At 43.2% G+C, this 22,682-nt stretch overlaps 1 protein-coding gene across 1 annotated transcript in view; it reads right to left on the bottom strand.

The window, feature by feature from the left end:
- nav3 (neuron navigator 3) overlaps window positions 1–22,682 on the bottom strand; it is a 391,548-nt gene extending 368,866 nt beyond the window's left edge. Inside the window, exon 1 of the mRNA XM_079334642.1 lies at window positions 22,331–22,682. The gene's annotated coding sequence lies outside the window, so the exon portion shown is untranslated. The remainder of the gene's footprint in view (window positions 1–22,330) is intronic.

The raw sequence follows: 22,682 nt of genomic DNA, 5'->3' as shown, positions 1-22,682 counted from the left end.
CCACTAAAAGCTCTTCTGTGGTTGTGGAATATGTGTACAAAGGACTTTAAACGTCCCTGAGGAGGAAAAAAAAACAGGAAATGCAGCAAACAAACTTGAATCTGCTTTCTATGGCAGAATGTGTCACACTTCTGGACTGGCCTTGATGTTTGGAAAAATAAGTGTATTTAAGAGACTTGAATAAAGAAAGGTGCTGCTGACCTTGTCCTTGATGAGGCTTGCTGAATTGTTGCCTGTGAGAACTTTTAAGTAATAATTTCAGAGGGAAGCTCTTTGAAAAGTCTGTAGATCTGAAGGTGCTGGCAGCCTCCATGTACAGTATGGAGGCTGCATCGTCCAACCGAACAGACGGCCCGGGTTCAAATCTGACTGTGGCTCCTTTACTGTATGTCGTTCCCAAATCTCTCTCTCTCTCTCTCTCTCTCTCTCTCTCTCTCTCAATCCATCCACTGTCCTGTCTCTCTAACAAAGGCAGAGAAAGCCCCAAAAATAAACCTTAAAAAATAAAAAGTCTGTCAATCTGTAAATCACGGCGGGTTGACAGTTAAATTAGAGAGACTTTTTTGTAAAAGAAAAATCCCTTTTAAGATTAAGAGAATTATCATGCAGCTGGCTTCTGCTCCACTTACTTTGCTACGGTTTGCTTTAACAGAAATGATTATTAATTATGTCTAATTCTGTGTTTCATCTTAACTGTACGTAGCACCTTATCATTACATGATTTCAGTTGCAAAGACCAAGAGAATAAAGAGGGAGAAATAAAAGGTCTGTGCAGACTGATGCATATAATTAACATTTTGCATAAAGAAATGAATAAATGCAAATTAATCACACTTAATGCAATTATAGGGTATTAACACTTGCTGCTGCAGCCCTGGCACATGCTAGCGTTGCAAAGTGATTCACGAGTCATAATCCCATGACATGTTGGAAACATGCGTGCAGACAGCTCTGCTGTGATGTCATCATGTGGGATGATCGACGGCCTGCACGCCGTGATACCACCAGGCGGAGCAGCATCAGGTTGTGTCATCAGGTAGAATTAAAAAAATGGATCTGAAAGCTCTGATAGAAGCTTCAGCCATGAGAAGGTTCAGTGAAATAAAACCTTAAAGGCAGTCCTTACTCTGCCCATAGTTGGGAATGTTAATGTCTTAAAGGAGCAGTATGTAACTCTGACACCTGGTGTTTAAAATGGGAACTGCAGGCCAAATTCTAAACACTGCAGAGAGCTTTCTCCATCCGCCCCCCTCCTCTCCAAAGTCGATACCATGTGGTGGACACTGTAGCTTCAGTGTCTAGCCAGCTCTGCATTTGATGGACACTGTAGCTTCAGTGTTTAGCCAGCTCTGCATGTGGTGGACACTGTAGCTTCAGTGTTTAGCCAGCTCTGCATGTGGTGGACACTGTAGCTTCAGTGTTTAGCCAGCTCTGCATGGGTCTGTAAAGCTTTCTGCGTTCTAACCTCTCTCCATGTTTCAAAAGCATCTCCAACATTGATCCTAGTTTGAGCAGCTTTCTGCTGCTGGAGCTTATTAGAAACATGCAGAGGCTTTTTAGCTCGGGTACAATCACTTCTATCTGAAGCAGTTCCACTGCCCGCTTCCATCGCTGCAACACCTGTTCACCTGATCACTGCTCTCATATCTGGCTAACCGAGGACCAGAATCTAAAGTTTCCTTAATGTCTGACGATAAAGTCACGTCTTTTTATCATTTAATTGAATAGATATCTTAAATATTGGTCCAACTAATTAAAATAAGTGTAACCATTGTTTTTTTGTGCAATTTAGGCAAATAAATTCTGCAGAATTCACAGTCAAAAACACTCAGTGTTTTTCTCTCTGCACCATCAGAGGTACAACTCCAGCTAACCAATCCAAACTGTTGGAGATGAAGTCACTCTCACTGCAAATTACTCACCGTGTAGAGATTACATCACTGGGTTTCATAGCAACATCCAGAAATACAAAAATCTTACCTTCAGGCTGTAGAGCACCCAGTACTCACTCTCTCCTAAAAAAAAACACACACACACACCATTTTCCTCCTTTCATGACTCAGAGTATCTTCACACATCTTCTCTGCTGGGTGTGAAAATCTGCTTTAAACCAAAGGCTGTGGCAGCAGAGATGAATCTTGATGTTATAGTTGCTATTGGGAATGCAAATGCAAAACCCAAAGATAATGCATCCAGGGAGGGGGTGGAAGATGATCTTAACCATGTGGACTTCTTCCTTATGTTAATATTCTGCACACAAAAAGAGTCTTTTGTAAGATTCTTAAAAAGCAGAAAGAAACAATAATTAGACAGTGAAAATCTCTCTTAGCATACTGTAGTATGTGCACCCTGGACAGTCAACACCCACTGGCATCATTTAATAATATCATTACATGCGTGTTGCCTCAGTCGTTCGAGTGCTAGCCTCCTGGCTAATATTAGCCTCTACTGCCTGGCTCTGATCAGCTTTTTGAGCTAACTGAAGTGAAGTTATTTTTTCAGTAAGAAGATATTATAAAACTTGTTTCCTGTTCCAAGAATTACTCCTAAAGACTATTGACCTATCCTAGCTATTAACATGCACAGTGGGCGGAGGTTTGAATTATTGTTTTCTGTTCTTTATATTCCTTAAGTTCAGGAAGCAAGCTGCCCACCTGGGCTTTCAAGACACACCTCTCTGTACAGAAGAGATGTGTTGTTCCCAAGGTTTGAAAAAATGCGCCTTTTTTTTTTTTTTTTTAAAGGTTGTTGGCCAACTTTAACACCAACAGCTCACACATTGACGGGAAAAAGATCCTCTTGATGTGGCAGCTGTTTCCCGCTCTGTAAAAGAGTGAAAAGTTCACTCATTTAAAAATACACAGAGCTGTGAAAACCACAGTGTGAGCCACGGCACAGTTACTGCGGCTGACAGGTGATAATGTCATCATTGCACGGTAACAGTGGAAGCTTTATGGAAGTTTCCTACAGTGTTGACGCATTTCGACGGGGAGAGAAACACATGTTGAAGCAGTCAGGTCTGCTACATGAGAGGCCACCAATAAACATGAAGCCAATCCTACCCAGGCTCCTTGAGGAGTTTTAGCTTTTAAGACAAAGCTGCCCACACTTGTGATGTGGAACAACACCTGTTCTGCTCTATAACAGTCCCACAAGGTACAAACTGGAAAAATTAACGGAAAAACTGCCACTTTTTTCTTTTTTTACCATTTTAGCAAATACTTTAGTGAGACTGACTGTTCTCTGCAGGACGAGGCTGCAGAAACTCGAACCCCCTTGATGCCCACAATCCTCTCCACACGTCCACATGACAGGGCCGCCTCGTAAATAGAGCTCGGAGAAGAGCTGAAGAGAACGCTGGGACCATCATTACAGACATCCTGTCACATATGGTGCTCCGACCAACATGCCAGCACACACTGGGGCCGGGCAAACATGGCTGCAGACATGGGGTCATGGACAAATTGCCTTCCTGGTAGTCTGTGCCAGATGAGGGTGGCAGCTAATCAGCAAGGAGATCCAATAGTGTAGGCGGGATGGGGAGAGAGATAGAAGGGCTGAATCTGCTGCTTTCAACAGAGAGGGAAGAAGGAGACTTGAAAATAAAGGCCATGACTGAAGAGTTCAGGTCAGAGCGCTCTGTGATTTTAGTAGCTGAATTTCAATGAATGTCCTCTGGGTTAATAGAAAAGCAAGTGAGTTTATCCTCATAATAAGAGCTCTTGTATGAGCAGAAAGCTTACAGGAGGGGGTTCGAGAGTCAGACTGATGAGTAACAAGGAAAAAACGTTTTGTGAAGGACTTTTACTTGAAGAGTATAAAAAAAATGGTTGGCTGCAAAACTTGACCGTCAAAAGAGCCGAGGAGAACGGATAGCTTGATATAAGTCTGACGAGAGCTGATAGATGTTTATGAAAAAAGGGGAAGGATTCATCGTATCCGTACTTTAAAAAGCCAAATCAGATTTCCACTGATAAATCTGAGTCGCATGAATCCCTCAGTTAGCCCAAGATGAGTTTTTTATTTGTTGTATTGATTTTTGTGGCTCAATGAGACAATCCACTGGTTTTTGTAGCAGTCAAGAGTGGATTATCAAATGAGACTATTTAATACTGTTTGTGCAGTTAAAGAGCAAATAACAGACAATCGACTGCAATTATGACAATTATGGTTCCACATGCAAATTCCATTAACGATCGCTTGTACATTCACCAACCGAGAGGTCATTCAGGCAACTGTGAGCATAAAGAAGAGAAGGTAACGAGGTCAAAGAACGGCACCTGCACGTACAGAATAAACAGCGACCCGCTGGCTCCGACCCAAAGACACAGCCGCTGACAATTTCAATACGAAATACGAGGCCAGTTTAAGACAAAGAAGGTTTTTGAGCTCCACGTCTTACAACGCTCCTCAAAATGTGTACACTCACATCTTTTAATTGTGAATGTGAAAATAGATCTCCTTTATGATAAATTAGCTGCAGCTCATTACAATCAGACATTGCCTACATTACAGTTTTTAAAAGCGAGTCAGAGCCACAGAAAATTTCAGTTTCTTTAACTCTGCAAAGAGAGGGGGGGAAAAAGACGGGACAGACACCCTCAGTGCAGAAATGGCCCTTTGCGTTGAAGATCACTTGTTCTAATTCTCCACTGAATGATCATCAGGAAATCATAAAGGGTACAGACACCATCTTACAACGAAAGGTCACAGATCTAAAAGCTGCTGCAGCTGCTTCTATCCATGAAGATCCTAATTAATAAACTCAACCCCAGCAGCTTGCTCTCTCTGCAGATAAGAGCCTCTGTTAAATGTCATTAATTAAATATTAAAACATACATGAAAGGTGGACAAGTTGGCTACCGCTAACCTGAGTGACAGTCGCTCTGACTTTCATACATTATGCATCAAAGAGACGCCGATTCCCCGTTGTTCTCGTTCTTCTGTTCAATGTGAGGATGAAGGGGGGGAAAAAGCATCGACCCCGACAAGCTCTGCATGGTCAGTGATGAAAATCTTCACCTTGTTCAGAACAGCGGCTTGACCTACAAGCTTCACCTGCTGCACACTTTAGTCCACCTCCTCCGAAACAAGCAGGGCTCCAGGCTGCACATTCAAATCAATACTGATGAATATTGTACGGTCTGAGGGAGAATAGAGGGAGAGCGTGTAAGAACAAAGTCGAGCTGAATGTAAAATTAGAATTTAAAGTGACTCTGTAGATGAGACAGTCCTTGAAAAATACATGTGACGATGTTTCATTTAGAGGAAGAGTATGTTGGATTTAAGTGCATTCATGTGGCCCAGCCTGACATCAGGAAACTGCATAAACACTGCAATTACATGGTTACTGGAAGTGCCATTTTCAAGGACGACGAGTAATCCGACTTTTCTAAATGAGGGGCTTCTATAAGGATGATCTCCTTACGTTTTTTTTTTGTTTTTTTTCGAAGCGCGAGTGTGGAAAACAAACAAGCTCTTTCCAAAGATGGCCCAACCCTTAAGAGGATTCTGCACTGGTTTTTACTGCGTCTTTGTCGGCATCCAGAAAGAGGATGAACTAAAACCAAACAAACCGTTTTTTTTTCTTGGTGTCTGGATTGGACTTGTTCTCTTGCTCTCACCAACAGATGCTGTCTGAAGCCTCGAGTGTACTCGCTTTTAACTATGCATTCACAAAACACATGACATCAGCCTTACATATCCTGCAGTGGTTTGTAGCTTTGGCTGTGCACGTCCTCAGACGATAACGCTAACTCGTCCGCTAGATGCAATATAACCGCTAGGAGCAGTGCAGGGTTGCATGGTAATGAGACAGGAAATGACAACATCAGAGACACCAGAGAGCCGCTGCAACAATGAAGGAAAGTTTTTAATAAAAGTTAACAGATCATCTCTATTCATCTCTACGATCTTCCAGTAACAGGCGATGTAGAAAAGCAAGTATGTGAACACATCAGGTCGTCTACGTCATGTATGATCCAAAACAAGTATTTGAGCACTTAAAGACATCAATTAATCAGGTAAGTCCCTTTTGATTGGGTAAGAGGAAACTTCAGTGAGCTGATATAAGAAAACAAAACCAGCGTAGGAGGGTAAAGAGTCAATGATTTGTGGAGGATGGTGAGTTTATCTGTTTGCACCCTGATTTTACACCAGTGTGACCAACAGGTATACAGCATGTATAAAACACTCTCTCTCTCGACATCGCAGCCTCTACTACAGAAAGGAAGGATTTTCTATTTGTGCTTTTAAAAGTACTGAATGACATTTGAAAACCGTGCTGAGTAATGAAGGAGGCTTCACTAAGGGCGGCCTGTCACACCTAAGCACTCCCCTGTTGGTCCTCTGTCGGCATGCAGCAGAGGAGAAACAGAGTGTTTCACGTTGATGCATTAGAGTCAAATGAACGTATGAATCAGAGGCGTGTTCAATCCATCAATCCGGACAAATCTATGAGGATACGGTGAAGTTTTATTACATTTAATTATTGAAAATCAGAGGGAGGGAGGTGCCACACAGATTTCTGAGCAAAATCTGAACCCAAAAAAATCCTGAAAAAACCAACTGTACGTACATTACAGTGTAAATTAACAAGTTTAAAAGTACGGCATTAAAAAAAAAAACCTTCCAACCACCTGAGTTTGTCTCCGTCTGATGCCAACTTTAATCATTTCTGCCCCGTTTGGACCTTTTACCGTTGCATCTGTGTTGATGTTTGTTCGGCTCTCACTGCTGCATCCTCGCGTGCACTCAAGCAAAAGAGAAAAATGTGCCTGGCATCAAACCCTGCTGTTTGTAGTGACAGACTTCAGTAATGGAAAGTGTCTCACTCAACCATTCGACCTCAAAAAAAAAAAAAAAAAAAAAAGACAAAGCACTGAAAGGCAGAGAGAGTGATTTCCAGAAACCACTGATGACAGACCCACAGAGGCCTGGAGGGACGAAAACAGCTACATGACATGAGAAACCAACAGCAGCAAGAGCTTTCCAGTGTTTCATTTACATGTGAACATTTCCTCTGCACAGCGCACAGCTTGAGACGACTCAGTGGTCACCTGATTGTCAGTCGCATTCCTCACAGCTGCATGCTGAAAATGTCATCACTGATTTATCTAATATTAGGTTGCAGCCACCGTGTCTAACCAGTGCTTGGCGTGGAAATGGATTGATCTGTGCGTTCAATAACTCAAACCATCCGCGCAGCATTGTTCAGTCATGCACTCAGAAAAACTGCAGAAAGAAAAGAAGCGGGAGCAGAGAGAAGTGGAAGGTTTATATGAATGGAGTTCAGGTTAAGGCGATGTACAGTAAAAGCACAGAACACACTGTTTTATAATTCATGCAGCAGATTCAGCAACAAATCTTTTCATCTGAGGACGCTTCAAGTTGTCATAAGAACAAATGGGCTTCTGTGTGACAGTGGACAAAATTAAGTAGATATTTATCCAATCCATACTTTCTAAAACCTTTTTTAAAATCAGTGTCTGTGTACACAACTCGCTGCTCCGTGAACGTAACTGATCACACACTTGTCTCTCACTTTAGATTTCAGACTTTATTGTACTCATGAGGAAATTCCTTTTCACAGCTCTCTCACTCTGAGTGTAAACACCTCATTTCCCTTCCGGGATCAATAAAGTAAATCGTCTTCTATTCTTCTTCTTATTCTGAGATCACGGCAGCAGAAGTGACAGTGGAGGCGCTTCACTATCACTCCAAACCGGTCATGACTGGGTAGACTCCGGATTTTAAATCAAGACCAGTCAAGACGCCCACTAATAATGTTGCTTTCACATCATCACTGTGATCAGAAGGAAAACGCCGCTGTATGAAAAATAACTTCAGTTCACTTTTATCTCCTGACGTATTTTCCAGATGTTACGTTTTTTGGTTTTGATTCACTCATTGATTTAGTGGTGACTCAGAGCAGATAAAGAATAGAAGTTGTTTAAAAAGGGACAAGCAGGGACGCAGAAAGATCACAGTGTTAATGTTCTGTATTGACCCCCTGACCACAGACATCTATCAGCCGCTCCACATTTGTAAGTTCTGGCATGTTCCCATTTGGCAGAGACCTCCTCTGTATCGCCCCCCGTCTCGCTCTCTCTGCTCTCCCTCTGTCGTCTTTAGTTAATGTGCAGCCTCATGTGCAGCTTTACAGGCAATCCGTGGTGTGTAAAGAAACCAACCAGCTCCTAATTGCTTCATTATCTTTTGTTAGAGGCAATTAAAACAAAGCAATCAATCTGGAGATACAGGGGAAAAAAGAAGCAGAGAAAAGTAATGAGTGAAGATCGCAGGAACATTTTGTGCTTTTTTGTTGTTTATGACTTAAGAGCTAAAGCTAGTCATCCGACATCAAGGGCAAAAAACGAATGCCACAGTTCACCTCTTAGCGGCCATTTTGGATGACAGATTTTTGAGCACCAGTTAAACGCTTGAAGACAACAGACCGCTTCCACTCTAATTACTGCTCCACGCTTTCAACTGAATCAAACAGAGCTGGCACATTTTGTCTGCATTGTAAATCAGAAACCATAGTTATACATCAACTGGCATGTCTGCCTTGGTGTAAACAAGACTAATTAAGACTGCAGGCCCACCCACGCCAACACATCTGGAGTGAGAGCAGCGATGTCGATACAGGAAGTCGGTCAGTGGTGGGATGTGAGGACAACTAAAAGACGCCTGAAAGGGAAGACATGTCGAAGCTGTGATACGAGTTTAAATCTATTGAGAGGAAGCAGATTAATGTGAACAGTTCATGAGTCAGGTTTTTGTCTTAAAATGTGGATGGACTGATTTCACTGTCCCCCAACCCAGGTCCCCCAAACTTCAGCGAGGTGATCTGGCATGACGACCACTCGGCCACTCTGACGACCAGCCACAACCATCCGACTGTGCCCCCCCCCCCCCCCCCCCCCCCCCCCCAACGACTGCCATCCTCATTCACGCAAGACCTCCACCTCAGCGGCAACCAAAGTGTGGACAACAGGAACGCCAGGAATACAAAGAAGAAATCTGCTCTTTTGTCAAGCATCTGGAGATAACACCGCTATATAAAAAATAATTTCTGTTATAAAAAATCCTGCTTTGAAATCATTGCAACAAAAAAAAAAGTCCTTAGCATTCAATACGGGATGATTTCTTGGTTCTAATCATCAAAGAGTTGCAGGCACCATTTTGGCACCATTTCACTTATGAAACCTTCTGCACATCAAATAATGCACCTATCGTTTGTTTTTCAGCTATTGGTTTAAAAAAAACAACTGAAGATGTGAATTTATTTTAAAGCATCTTTTTTGTTTTTTTTTACTTTTAATCATTGAATCAATGGAGATTAAATTCAAATTTGAAGAACGTTATTTATCCCCGGGGAGTTATTCAAAGATTCAAAATCAATAATTCAAAAATCAAAAGATCTCAAGGTATAGAAGAATCAGAAGTACCAAACATAAAAAAAAAAACGTACGTACATTAGTCTGATTCTGTCTGATGAAGTTATTACAGTGACCATTAGTCCATAAAGTCAGGATCAAACATGTTAGCCTGAAAGGCAGTCAGTCAGTTTGAAACCTTCCTTTGCCTGAAGCCTCCTCATCCCGTCCATCCAGCCTCTACGTCCTGACGTCCACAGTGTCGGAGAAAACAACTGATGCTCAATCAGTAATTGGACGAGATGCTCTGCTGTGTGATGTTTGTGCCACTGTATATGCATCACACAGTGATTAAAGGGTTTGCAGTGTCATGCAGACCCAGAGGACACGAGCAGCACGATAAACAAGCTGGAGCTCATTCTGGATGCACGAGTGGCTCATAGAAACGCTGTTTTTGTTTCATTTTCAGCATCTTTGCAGCAAATTCAGCCACACGACCCAAACAGGAAGTTGTTTATCACTTTTGATTGACACAACAGTGAAAACTTGTTCAAGCGCCGAGGTCACCGAAACGTGTCCCCGTGCGTTTGTTGCTGCCTGTTAAGGCCGTAACAATCCAAGGAGATTGTCGGCTGTCGGTCCGAGTTGGAACGTCGGTGAGCAGCCGTCAGCGCTGCCAGGATCCTGATGAGGGTGCGGAAACACGAACACATCACCCCCATCCTCAAATCCCTTCACTGGCTCCCCATCAAACACAGAATTGAGTATAAGGTCTCCCTCCTCACCCATCAATGCATCCACGGATCTGCCCCCCCCCCATCTTACCTCCAGGAGCTCCTCGCCCCCCAGACAAATTCACGCACCCTCCGTTCTACATCCACACACACCCTCGAAACACCGAGGACCAAGCTCCGCACCATGGGCGATAGGGCTTTTTCTGCTGCTGCCCCAAGACTGTGGAACGCTCTCCCTGAACACCTGAACACCTGAAGGCCCCACAGGCTACAGCTGCTTTTAAAAAAAGCTTAAAAACTTTCTTTAGAAAAGCCTTTCTGTAACCTTTTTTTTTTGTGTGTTTTTAACTAGCCTTTTATCCTTTTAAACTCTGCAGCACTTTGACATTTTAAAAATGTAAAGTGCTTTACAAATAAAATGTATTATTATTTATTATTACCCTAGTCTTTGCAGTCACTACCCTGTCGGCCCCCGTTGGCCTTTTTTTGTCCGATTCGACCAATTTCAACAATCATCGGTGAGAGGGTTCTCTCTGATTGGCTGCTCGGAGGTTTTATTTATCTTCAACTCTCAACACAAGTTAGGCAAAGCCCCTTGAAGGTTCGTCTCTGCCTATTCTTTTTCTTTTTTCATTAAATCAGCGAGGGCTGACAACGCCAGTGCCATTTTCATCTTGTTATCAGACGTTATTCTCGGTAAGTAGGCTACCTTATAACACGAGTGGCTCACGACGGCGGTGTGAAAATGGTTTTGTCGTATCATTATGACGGACTACCTCTCGCATGGGCAGAACAAACATGGTGGTTGGCTTTCAGCTGTCGTGCCAGGGCCTTTAATTAAGTCATCGTCTTGATGTTTTAGACCCATTGTTTGTTTAATGGGGATATATTCAAGTCATCACTTTTTACGTGTCGGGCTAGATTTATTTTACAGGCTCACTAAAAATAAAGCCATTTTCCCATTTAGCCTCTTCCCATGGGTGATAGTCTTCATTTCACATAGCTCCATTTACTTCTTTAATACTATAAAATACAACAATGAGACTGTGACATGCACATGGATCGGTGATCTTCTAAGAAGCCTGAGGCAGTTCAGTCCTTAATACAGACGCAGAGGTTTGCACCCTCCGACACCCGCAGCTCACTCTTTGATACGTCTGAAGTCTAACATGTGGACTTTGTGACCTAAAGTGAACCCTCTAACCCCTCAAAACCTCATGATTCATACGAGCCACATTCAGTTCACCCGCGGCTAACCCCAAGTGCTAACCCAGCACCGCTTTGATGGTACGACTGATGCCATGATGATTGTTGTACGAGGAGAAGAGGCGGTTTGCTTCCCCTGTGTGTCAGCAACTTTTACTAGCTGGGGCTACGGCCAAATCTTTCCCAAGACACGCATGCAAACATACACCACCGCAAGCTTTTCAAAAGATGAATCACACACACACACACACACACACACACACACACACACACACACACTTGTACACAGCTAAACAGAGGTCTATTCAAACTAAAGTTTTATCTAAAAAGTTACACGTAAAAAAATACAAATCTCAATCCAAAAGCCGGAGCACTGACGAGTCCTGGCGTGATGACATGCCGCACTATGCAACAGACAAATGAAATGAGAGTCTCTGAGCTTTCCTATCTGTGCAGCAAAGTTGTCATGACAACAGATAGATAAACTTCGACAGTAAAAAATCAAACCACACGAGATGTGTTTCGGTACCACAGCAACGAAATGGCAACAAAATGTCCTCTGCACCTAAATTTTGTTTCTAATAATCAAAACATGCATGCGAACTCCTGCACACTCTCTAGATCGCACCACTGCAATTTATGTGTGGAATTTCAGCTGTGCTGTGTTCGCTCCGTGCAGCTTTCAAAAAATACAGCGGATGGTTAGACTAGAAAAAAAATAATGTTTTTTTTAAATACAAAGTTTGTATTTTTCATATCACATAAAATATCAAAATCATTAAGTATCTTGGTGTCAACAATTCCAACTACTGTACTTTCCATGCTGAGAAGTAAAGTCAGAAACAGGTTAATGACGTGTTTTTTGGACCTTTAAATTTAATGAAGTTAAAGATCCAAATGGAGATGTTATTCTAATTGGGACTGATGCGCCAGGCTGGCGTGATAAAGGGCCTGTGATGTGGAGAAGTTGTGCCAGGAGAGAAGACGTGCAGGAACAAAAGGGGCGCTGTCAAATGCAAATTAGCTCCTTTAATTTCCTCGAGAAGGTGCTTGGGTGTGCATGAGTGTTAGCGAACATGCCGAGGGTGACAAACCCCGAGGGAGTATGAAAACTGCTGGTGGTGTATTTGTAAAAAAGAAGGAAGGTGAAGTAGTGCGGGTAAAGACGTAGACTCGTACCTGGGTGTAGAGATGTCTCCTTCACCCGTCCTTTTGCCTCCACATACAGTATCATTCCTCTAATTGATGTGGGGGCTTTTCATGAGAGTGCTGCACGGCTTCTAACAAAAGTCTATCTCCATCTCCCTGCAGTTACCATGTAATGTGCCTGCTTCAGCACTTGCCTTTCCACTACAAGATCATTAAACCGCCGTGCCATTCATCATCTGTGATCGGCTGCTAAGAGCGATACACACCCAAGTCTCCTTTCTCCCCGTTTAATACACTCCCGTTTCAATGTCAAACTCAGCTTAAAACGAGAGTGGAGACGAATGAGGCAGATGTAAATACTGACTAAGAGCGGATATTTCTCCTCAGCCTGACACATCCACAGTGATGGCTTATCAGTCTCGCAGCAAATGGTATAAAAATGCAGATTCCTGCCATTTGTGTGGTGCAGCGCGGTGATGTTTCATATTAACACATTATCATGAGTCAAGGCTGAAAAGGGTCCATTTAGCCCCCTGATACTCTGACTACACATGAGAGGAAGTGAGGGTCAGGGCTCTGTTATCGGTCCAATGCAGCTTCAAGTCAATTTTCATCTTTTCTTTTCTTGCAGCTGTTCAACTCGAGCTTGTTCCTGCCATGTCACTGGCACTCTGGGCTTCTAAGTAAAGACGGCGTTGTCAGTCCTGCCAATCAGAGTGAACGTTAACACTCCTGTTAGTCAGCACTTCACAAACGCTCCAGCGTATGACATCAGATTAGATCAGTGCTCAGCTGATTTCGATCAAAACTGCAAGCTTGCCCAGGAGTGATGGAAGGGTTTAGAGCAGTAAATGGAATCGCCGCCTCTTTAAACACAAAGACAGCAGAAAAGTCCCGGCTTCAAGGCAGCCTGCCCAGGAGTGTGTCCATTTCTTATGCATTAACCCCTGCATTAACTTATGCAGGGGTGGCATGAAGTTTGAGTGAACATCATTTATTTGCTCTGCCTCTGACCATATACTCTCATTACTAACATTAAAGGTTTATACAGATGTGATGCTCCTGTGTATAAATATCTCTCAGGCTTAATTCTTTCTGGACTCATAAAGAAGACGCGTGTCCAAAGTCACAATTTTTAAAAAGTACAAACAAAAGCAAGCAACACAAGTCCCACCTCTGACAAAGTGGTAGCCAATCACAGTATTTGAGTTTTGGTCTTTAGCTGCCAAGTGTTAGGATGCGCCACTGACTCTGCCATGGAAACCTCAATCACCAGCCACCGTCAACCGTTATGGCCCTAAGGGAAGATTTACAGAGATGTTGTGATACTAGACAACTGTCAATATTACTATCCAACACATGCCAACGTTCCCATTCAGGTTTTGGCACGTATGCAAGTCAAGCACCGATCTGATAGCTTAATTAATCATCAACTATAAAGTCAACTAGTTTGACTAAAAAATGATTTCAGGACGCTGATGATGATGATTTTGGTCAATTTTTAGCCCAATATCAGCTACATTACCTTTCCACCAATACTCCCAATATATATGGGTTTTCCAGTGATTTAATGCACTGGTATTGGAGGGAGTGCACACAGGTGTCTGTATCAGAATTATCAAAATTCTCTTGGAATATTGTTGGGCTTCAAATATCTGATATTATACAGTCCAACAAGAACTGAGTTGTGTTCAAGAGATTTATTTCCTTTGGTTCCATGTGGGACAAATAAAAAGCCTACTTGTCTTCTGATGCAAGCCAATGGGACTCAGAAGTTTATATCAGCCAATTCATTGCAATTATTTTGCCTTCCATGAGGCCTGTTTCCCTGTTCTCAACCAAAACCAGCTCCAAACATGATTGGTCAATGATACTCCCACTACAAATGGAAACCAGAAGATTTCTCGAAACCAAAAATCTTATCTGCATATTCATGACCAATGTGTAGGCGAAGGATATCTGTTCATGGGAACATATTTAAACTGGATTTACAAAGTTGCTGAAGAATATATAGTTGGAGAAATGCAGGAACCTCTCTCCCTCCAGTCTCGCTGGCGGAGAGTCTCAGAACATGTCTGCACATCGAGGCTCCGCATTCAGCAGACTATCATTGTGTGGGATTGTGTGAATATCAAGTGGGACGTTGCTGGCAGAGCGAGCGTTCACTTGGTTGGCTTTCTCTGGACCAGCAAGGGTTGGAGTCACTGTCCGAGAGAGGCTGTTATAGGGTAAGTGAGATTATGTGAGGTGCCAACAAGGCGGTGGGGGAATCGTGGGTTGTCAGAGCAGCTGTTAAACTTTAAGTTTTGCCAAACAAGCAGATCGGAGTACTCAACGTACGACTCCGCCGGATGCCCTTTAATAACAGACCTCTACTCTAGGCTTGGAAAAGTTACCCTCAAACTAAAGCCAAACCATATACAGAGTCCCTCTTCACTAATCCAATCCATCGTTATGTCATTACATCACAGTACAGAGCACACATTACTACTGGAATAAGCATCTCATGTGAATCACAGGGGCTCGTAGATATTTAAAATGTGACAGCGACTGTCCACAGTCATACACCATAAGATTTCTTATGTCTACCTGACGCCTTTTTGGAAACTTTCCACTTGCTTTTAAAACAGGGAGCAGCCTTCAAGTCGACCTTCAGCTCATGTTTAATGTTTCCAGAGGAAGTGAAAAGATGAACTGCAGGAGACAGTGGTAATCTGAGCTAAATGCTAATGTCAGAGCACCACAGTTATCATCCCGTCAGACATTTGGCAATTTGCAACAATTACACAGTTGAGACTGAATATCATCAGTTTTAAAAGGAAATTAGTCATTAAGTCGTGTGAAAATAAAAGCAACTAAACTTATAATCATTCATCCCAAGTGGCACTTGAAAATTTGCAAATAGGCTACTTCTTTTTTAACTAAATGACATGACAGTCCATTTTTCAGGATACTTCAACCGTACAGTCAAAGTTGTGGTTGCATTACAAAAGGAAAAATCAGTCGACCATTAATGTTCAAAAACAAATCCATCAGATCATTGCAAAGACATCTCCACCGATTTGGACGACATCATGTTAAGTCCCTGCGTGTTTTCAGAGTTGTTTGTGATAAATGAGGTCCTCTTACATAAAGCTCCTGTCCGTAATAAGGAGACGAACACAGAAGTGATAACTGCGAGACATTTAGCTTTACAGGTTGCGATTCTTGTTGTGATATTCAAGCTCTGCTCTTCGTCACCGGTGTGGTGAGAAAGGATCAGAAAGCAAAAACGTGGAAAAACATTTCAGAAAGGAGCCAAAAACAAAGCATCCTGGGAAAGTACAACAGCCATCAGTTCATGCCTGAGTCTTCTTTTGGCCCCACTCTAAGAGGATCAAACTACTGCTGGGATTAAGTAATCATTCAAGTTCAATACCCTCTGATGAACAGTCTAAATGACACACCAATAAAAGATGACAGGTCAAAGCATCTCATTGGGAAACCTCACTCTCTTTGTCTTCTTTACGAAGAAGGTAACACAACTAAGCGAGGGCTCCACTCTGCGTCTAACTACTCACAGCTTATCACTCCGCTGTCTGCAGGAAATGTAGGAAACACGGGGCAGGTGGAAACGTCTGGAGGAATCCCTTTCAGGTTTTTCCGATAGTAGCTGGAAAATTTAAAACACCTGCAACGAGCAGCGCTGTACTTCGCACTAAGGTCGAGTTGATTGATGATGCTTTGTCCACTGCTGATGCCTTACAGTCAAGCTTTACATCATGCTATACCCACTAACAATACATCACGGCACATGCCATGTTTGACTCTGGACAATGTCATAAACCAAGGCTTCTCAAAGTGTTCCTGTTAGTACGACCGCACAAACATTTGGCTATCCAGGTACCACCGTTATGACCAACATTGACATACAGTCGTAGAGCTATTTAACTACATATGCAGTCTATTCCTGATGTGCATATTATTCATTATTGTCGGCACACTACAGCCTGGGCTCGTTCTCTGTGTGACTCCAACAGAACCCAAACTGGATGTGCACTTTACTTCCTAATATTTCACCTTTGGAGCAACAAATTTAAAGAACTTTGTAACCATCATATTTGCTTCTCAAAGTTTGAGAATGAATGTCATAAACACATTTGTCAAACCCTGCCGGCGCTGCAGTGAGGCCGACACTTCTTTAATTTACTGGGAGACATTTCAGCAAACAACAGAGGGATTCATATGACTGCATTTTGACCTTTTAGTTATCAAACACACCACAGGAAGAAGATACAGAACTCTCTGTCTGTTTTCAATGAACCACCATTTCTTCCAACGTGGCATCACCTGAGGAAGGAGAAGGTGAAAGTCCCCGTTTGAAGGACGTCCAGACTTTTCTGTCCTCTCGCTCATTGTGTTTTGTAGAATTTGTCCACAGCTCGCGGCTGCTCGGGGACGCAGTGCGCTATCTGTCATGACAGGTTCATTCAGCATCCTCAAAGAGCAGCTTCACAGGCCATCAGTGTCATGGAGCTCTCTGCCCTGCACACTCACGGGTGACAAACAACCCAGCACCCCACGCTGCGTCTCTCATTATTCCCTATTCTCTGTGTCTGGAGACACGAGCCAGCCTTTCCCCTTCGACAGAAAACAGAAGAAACAGTCGTTTGGTTCCTGCTCTTTGGTGGGGGTTTTTGGCATGAATTACAAACTGTGCTTTTGTAGTTTATTCTCCTTTTTGTTACAGCCTTTAACACTGACTCTTTTCTGGTGTCAAAAATTCTGGGCAGACAACTCTTTGTGCATCCAAGAGCAGTAAAAGCCTTTTATGAGCTAGCCCAGATTCACTGATAGTCAGACAAGGATGCATGACATGGCAGGAAAACTGTTTGGCTATTGATCAGTTTTGGATAAAAATAATTAAGAGCAGAACATGGCGTCCCTCCAGGTACTTAGGGTCCGATTAATCAGCGGAGATGACAATGGAGCTAATCGATGCTGACGGGGGAGCGTGTCGCCGCTCTCTCTATCGAGGCCGTTAAACTCACGTCTGCTGAGACTCTGCCCTAATCTAATCCGACACTTTAAATGAAATATCTTCAGCCGTCATTGATCTCGGTGAAACGCCGCCCTCGTGATCCAACGCAGACACGACCCAAGGGCAGGGACGAGAGGCTGTAAAATGAAAGCTGTGACATGAAAGAGGAGGAAGATCAGTGAATGAGGAGACGGTGCAGGAGAACGAGGAGCCGTTACATCGAACATGTGGAGAGGAACTGCACGATTACAGAGAGGGAGAAAGATTTAATGAGAAAGAAAAGGGAAGAGGGACAGGACGAGAGACTGAAGTGAAGTACAATCAAAGCGGTGCAGAAGAGTGGAAGGGGTAGACTAAATGATAATGGAGGACTGGATGTCGAGACAAAAGCTTGGAGATGGGGGTCAAGTCCCTCAGGGATCCCTGGATCCAACGCGGTTTGATACAGCAGACTGCTCGCAATCAACCCCGAGGAAGTGTGAAGAAGTAACGCATTTACCTCCATCACTTCCCAACGCCTTCAAGGCCACGACAAGTTCTCCACATACAACATAAACACAGGCCAGTCATACAAAACAAACCTGTGTACAAACAGGCAAATCAGATATTTGTCTCCATCATGACTTCATCATAAAGACGAGAAGAAATAAAATATCTTTGGTTTGGCGTATTCGTTCAGCATTTTGAGTCCATGAGAATTTATTTCATCATATTTCTGGAAACACAAGCTGTTCATTTATTTTAAATAATGCATTTCTCTTGAATAAAACTCAAATTAAACTCCAGTTCCTCTTATGAAATATACTTCTGTTAGATTTCTTACTCGCTCCAGTACATATAATGTAAATAAAGCCAAAACTGTCTGAGTGGGCCGCAGTGCAATCAGGACGAAACCTGCTCAAATCATTTATTCAGCAACAACGAGACTTCAGCATTTCATTTGACTCCTTTCTCTGCAGCGTATCTCCTCTGCGTTCAAAGAATCTCATCTACACGAGCATGTATTGATATTGTATTGATATCAGAACTTTCTCTGATGTGATGAGTTTGAAAGGCTGTTCCATATTTAAACTGTGTTTTTTCTTCAGTGAGCGTTTCCAGTGAAATGTTTCAATGCTACAACCTCAGCTTGTGTCTCTTCTCTTCCACCTGACCAACACACTTTTGCCTTAACACACGCCTAAAGGTAGAGTCAGCAGAAATGTCAGCTGCAGCTAATGAACACAACATTCAAACTGGACCCCCCGATCTTCTGGTCTTATCGCCACCCAAGGCGCAGCGTGTAAGTTTAATGCCTGTAGCTACGCTGCAAGCTACTTAAAAACAGGAAGATTGCTTTTGTTGTGGAAAATCTGATAATCCAGCAAACGAGGACAAGCAGGCGAACCATCCGTGTTCCTGCCTGTCAAAATGAAAGCAGATGAACTCTGCACCAACACAAGGTTCAACCTCACAGTGGAGTGAGATTTATCCGCATCTCGCCTCACTATGATTATATTTTGTTTTTTGCAGCTCGACCACGTCTGTCAGTTTTCGCCCATTTGAATCGCGTCCTATTGCTTCATTGTATCCACTCCTACACTCAAGTGCACGCTGCCATTGGCTGGAGGAAACACACCGGCTCCCCGTCCAGAAACGTCCCGAGGCAACCAATCAAAAACAAAACGGAACGCTACGGGGATCTCTGCATTCACCAGCACACGTGCTGATTGAGCAGCTTTAAGGGATACTTCACCCATTTACATGAAGCTGTGTATCATTAGAAACATTTCTTCATGTGATGCAATATGACGCTTTTTGCATCACATGAAGAAAACTTTCAAGCAAAGAAAAACATTTTTCTCGTCTCAGGGCAAAATGAGGGCTGGATTCACGACCATTCAACACTACTACCATGTTTCTAATGATACACAGCTTCATGTAAATGGGTGAAGTCTCCCTTTAACTTTTGTATCAGAGGAAAAGGCTCCTGCCTCTCAGCTGAACTTCCACAGCAGAAACATTCTCCATAGGACTCGGGACTGAAGAGTATTAAAGTCAGTGACATTAAAGTGTTACGGCTCGACACTCAGCCTTAAAAGCTGTGATGTCAATTTCAGAAAGCAACTGGATAAAAGCTGAATCGTTACAAACAGATCTCAGAAAAACAGGAAAACAATATAATAGATGAAAAGCCAAAGAAGCCAGAGAAACAGAAGATGATCAAAACCAAAAACCACATCCAAACAGATCTGAGGCAAAGTGAAGACAGAAACCAGAGCCCGAAATGTGACATGAAACCAAAGAAGCCAATAAAAAAGGGATTGTTTTAGCTTACAGCTAAAGACTGGGTTTCTTTATGATGTCGAAAAATGGTCAGAGGGGTTTAAGCCAGATCATAGAGCAAAACAAAATTCATTAAAAACCTATTAAGCTTAAAAAGAGGACAATTATGGGAAACTGCTCAACTGTGGGAAAGAATGAATCCAAGTGTAGACGTACGAGTTTGTGCTGCGCTTGTGAAGCAGACGGTGACCGACTCCGTATTCTTCAGAGCAAACCAGGATACGGCTACCTGTTCCTTTGCTAACGTAAAGCAGGGAAAACTGGCTAACTGCTCATCAGCCAGGTCAAAGCATTCATTAGTTCAGCGCTGAATGGTGCTTATAAAGTCACCCACTCCCAATTTCAGATTTTATTCGTACAAAAAGTAGAGCGTGTCGATGCTTCGTTTAGTTTCTGTTGAAGGAGGGTGCGTAGTATCTGTTGGTCTCTTGTCCCCTCTCCTCCAGAATAAAGCGATCTGATTGGTCGGTATAGGTCGAGCTTCCTACAGGTTAAGCTCAGGAGCAGGTCAGGTGTTAGGCATGAGTTACCATGGCGACCCACCTCGGAAAGACATGAACCACCTTTAAAGCACTGAAAAGCAAGAAATAGCCACAATGTGACCTCGATAACTGAAACACCCGTTTAGTGTTTGGGGTCCCAGGAGTGATATGAGTCACAGCGCTGCGATGATGAATTAATGCTAAATCAATTTATGACTTATTATGCATAAAGTACTTTATGGTTTTACCTGCTAAATATAAAAGTAAATACTCTCTGGTTGGAGCTCTTAAAAAATGAGGGTCACGGTTTCTTTGTCTTTTTGACAGCAATCACGTTCAGTCCTTCTCTGGAGGAGAATCACTTAGATTTATAGATACAGCTGTGAGCACTGAGTCAAAAATAGATCTAGATCTAAACGTAGTGCTGAAATAGGGTTTAAAAAGGTAGAACAGGTGGTGGGTCATATTTTTAAAAAACAAAATGGAAGGTACACCTCACCTGAAACCTGGTAAGGCACAATGAAGCACAAACAGAAAAAAAACACCTCGAGTCCTGTTAAAAGCACAGCCGGACTTGGCAGCCACACAGACCACCTGCTGGTCTTCAGAGCGGCCCCCACCAGAGCTAATGACTTCTCTGGGGCTCATCAAAGCGCTTACTTAGGCTGCTTCATCCACCAGACCAGACTACATCCAACCCTGACACGCCTGCACAGTCCTGGCACGCCACCACGCCTCCACACTGATAGGTCTGATATAGCGAGCGAGGCTTAGACAAATCTCTATGTGGCGAGGTTATTAGTATTCTCCCTGGGGATCAGATTCAATTCTGCAGCTTCTGGTTGACTGAGTGAAGGAGTGAGCGAGAGGGTTAACACTATGAATGGGCCCGCCGCCAAGATCTAACCTCAGACTATCCCTGTGGGAGGGGACACGGATGCCGCAGCATCCCATCAAGGAAATAATTGGTGCGCCTGACTTGGGCGTGTAATTCAATTAGGGCAATAAAGAAGCCGTTATTATTCTCAGGAAGATGAACCAAGAGGATGACACAAGCTAAAGCTCCTTCAGCGAGTAAAATCAATAGAAGAAATAAGAAAGCTCACTATTTCCCTGGAGCTGTTCATAATCTAATGATATCATTTTAACCTTCTGTGTCAGCAAAGGGACTACTACTATAATATTTATACACAATGTGTTTAAGAGTTGACAATCTCATTACTTTGGTTTTTCACTGCTTTCTTATCACTCTGCTCTTTTCAGCCTCAAACAGATAAAAATCGATGCTGCAAGCGAGTGAATCTATTATTCAAAATGTTCACGAGAGCAGCCTGCGAGTGATACTAAATAGATCAGGATGAGCCCTAATCCACATCTGAGTCTCGTAAAAAGGCAGATCTCAGGCAAAGGTTCCCCCCCCCTCAAGGTAATACTTCAATAAATATGAATGATAAAACCTATAGGAGCACCCTCCGCCTGGAGATGTCATCCAGACGTTGTAAAGGGAGCAGAGGGCGGTGTGATGGATGGAGGCGGCCGTGCTGTCTGGAGGTCTGCAGCCTCACATAAAGTTTGTCATTGTAGAGGGAGGCAGAAATACAGTCTGATAGTTGGGATGTAGCAGAGGAAAGAGTTAAATCCTCTTTGCATCAGTTTGCACCAGCTCTTCTTGATCATATCAGTGATGTAAAAACAAGTATGCATCTTAGAAAGCAGCTTGAAAATGGAAAGTTTTATGGAAATTCGGTTGTTGATTCCTTATGTTGCCTTAAAATTGCTGCCAACAACTACCACAGAGAACATGTACTTGTTCATGCATCACTTATCATCTTTGATGATCTGACTGCACCTTGCAGAAGTGCTCTTACAAGCCAAGAACCAAACACAAACGCTCCTTTAAAGACAGGTGCAGCCTGTCTGGAACAATGCAAGATATCTTTTAAAGCCTCTGAGCTCTTTACGACCCAGCAACCATACACCACGTAGAAAAAATCACACGTTTCTCCCAGCAAAATTGATGCTTAATTGTATTACCTGGTGTGTAAGCAGCTGAAGAGGGGAGGCTCTCTATCTCGCTCTTTTCACCGGAGATCTTTATTCACTGCACAAGCAAACCATGTCGGGATTTCAGGGGGAAGATCAGCGTCGGGGGGGAAAAGCAGTTTTAAGTCCCCTTGTTCCTGGAAGGCGGTGAGAGGAGGGATGTCAGTCCGGGTATGTGAGGGAGAAGGAGCCCCTCTCAGGCTGCGAGAAAGCGGAGGAGAGCCTGCAGACCTCGCAGCGACAAGCTCGTGTGAGCGCTCAGCGGGGGTGCAGCTGCTCCGGCGGACACCAGGTGGCGGTGTGGTACACTAAATCCATGATTGTGGAGGAGAGGTGAGGGGAG

Source organism: Symphodus melops, assembly GCF_947650265.1.
Source record: "Symphodus melops genome assembly, chromosome: 22".
In the NCBI taxonomy this organism is placed as follows: Eukaryota; Metazoa; Chordata; class Actinopteri; order Labriformes; family Labridae; genus Symphodus; species Symphodus melops.
The sequence above is the reverse complement of the archived record's forward strand: the minus strand, read 5'-3'. Positions and strand labels throughout refer to the sequence as shown.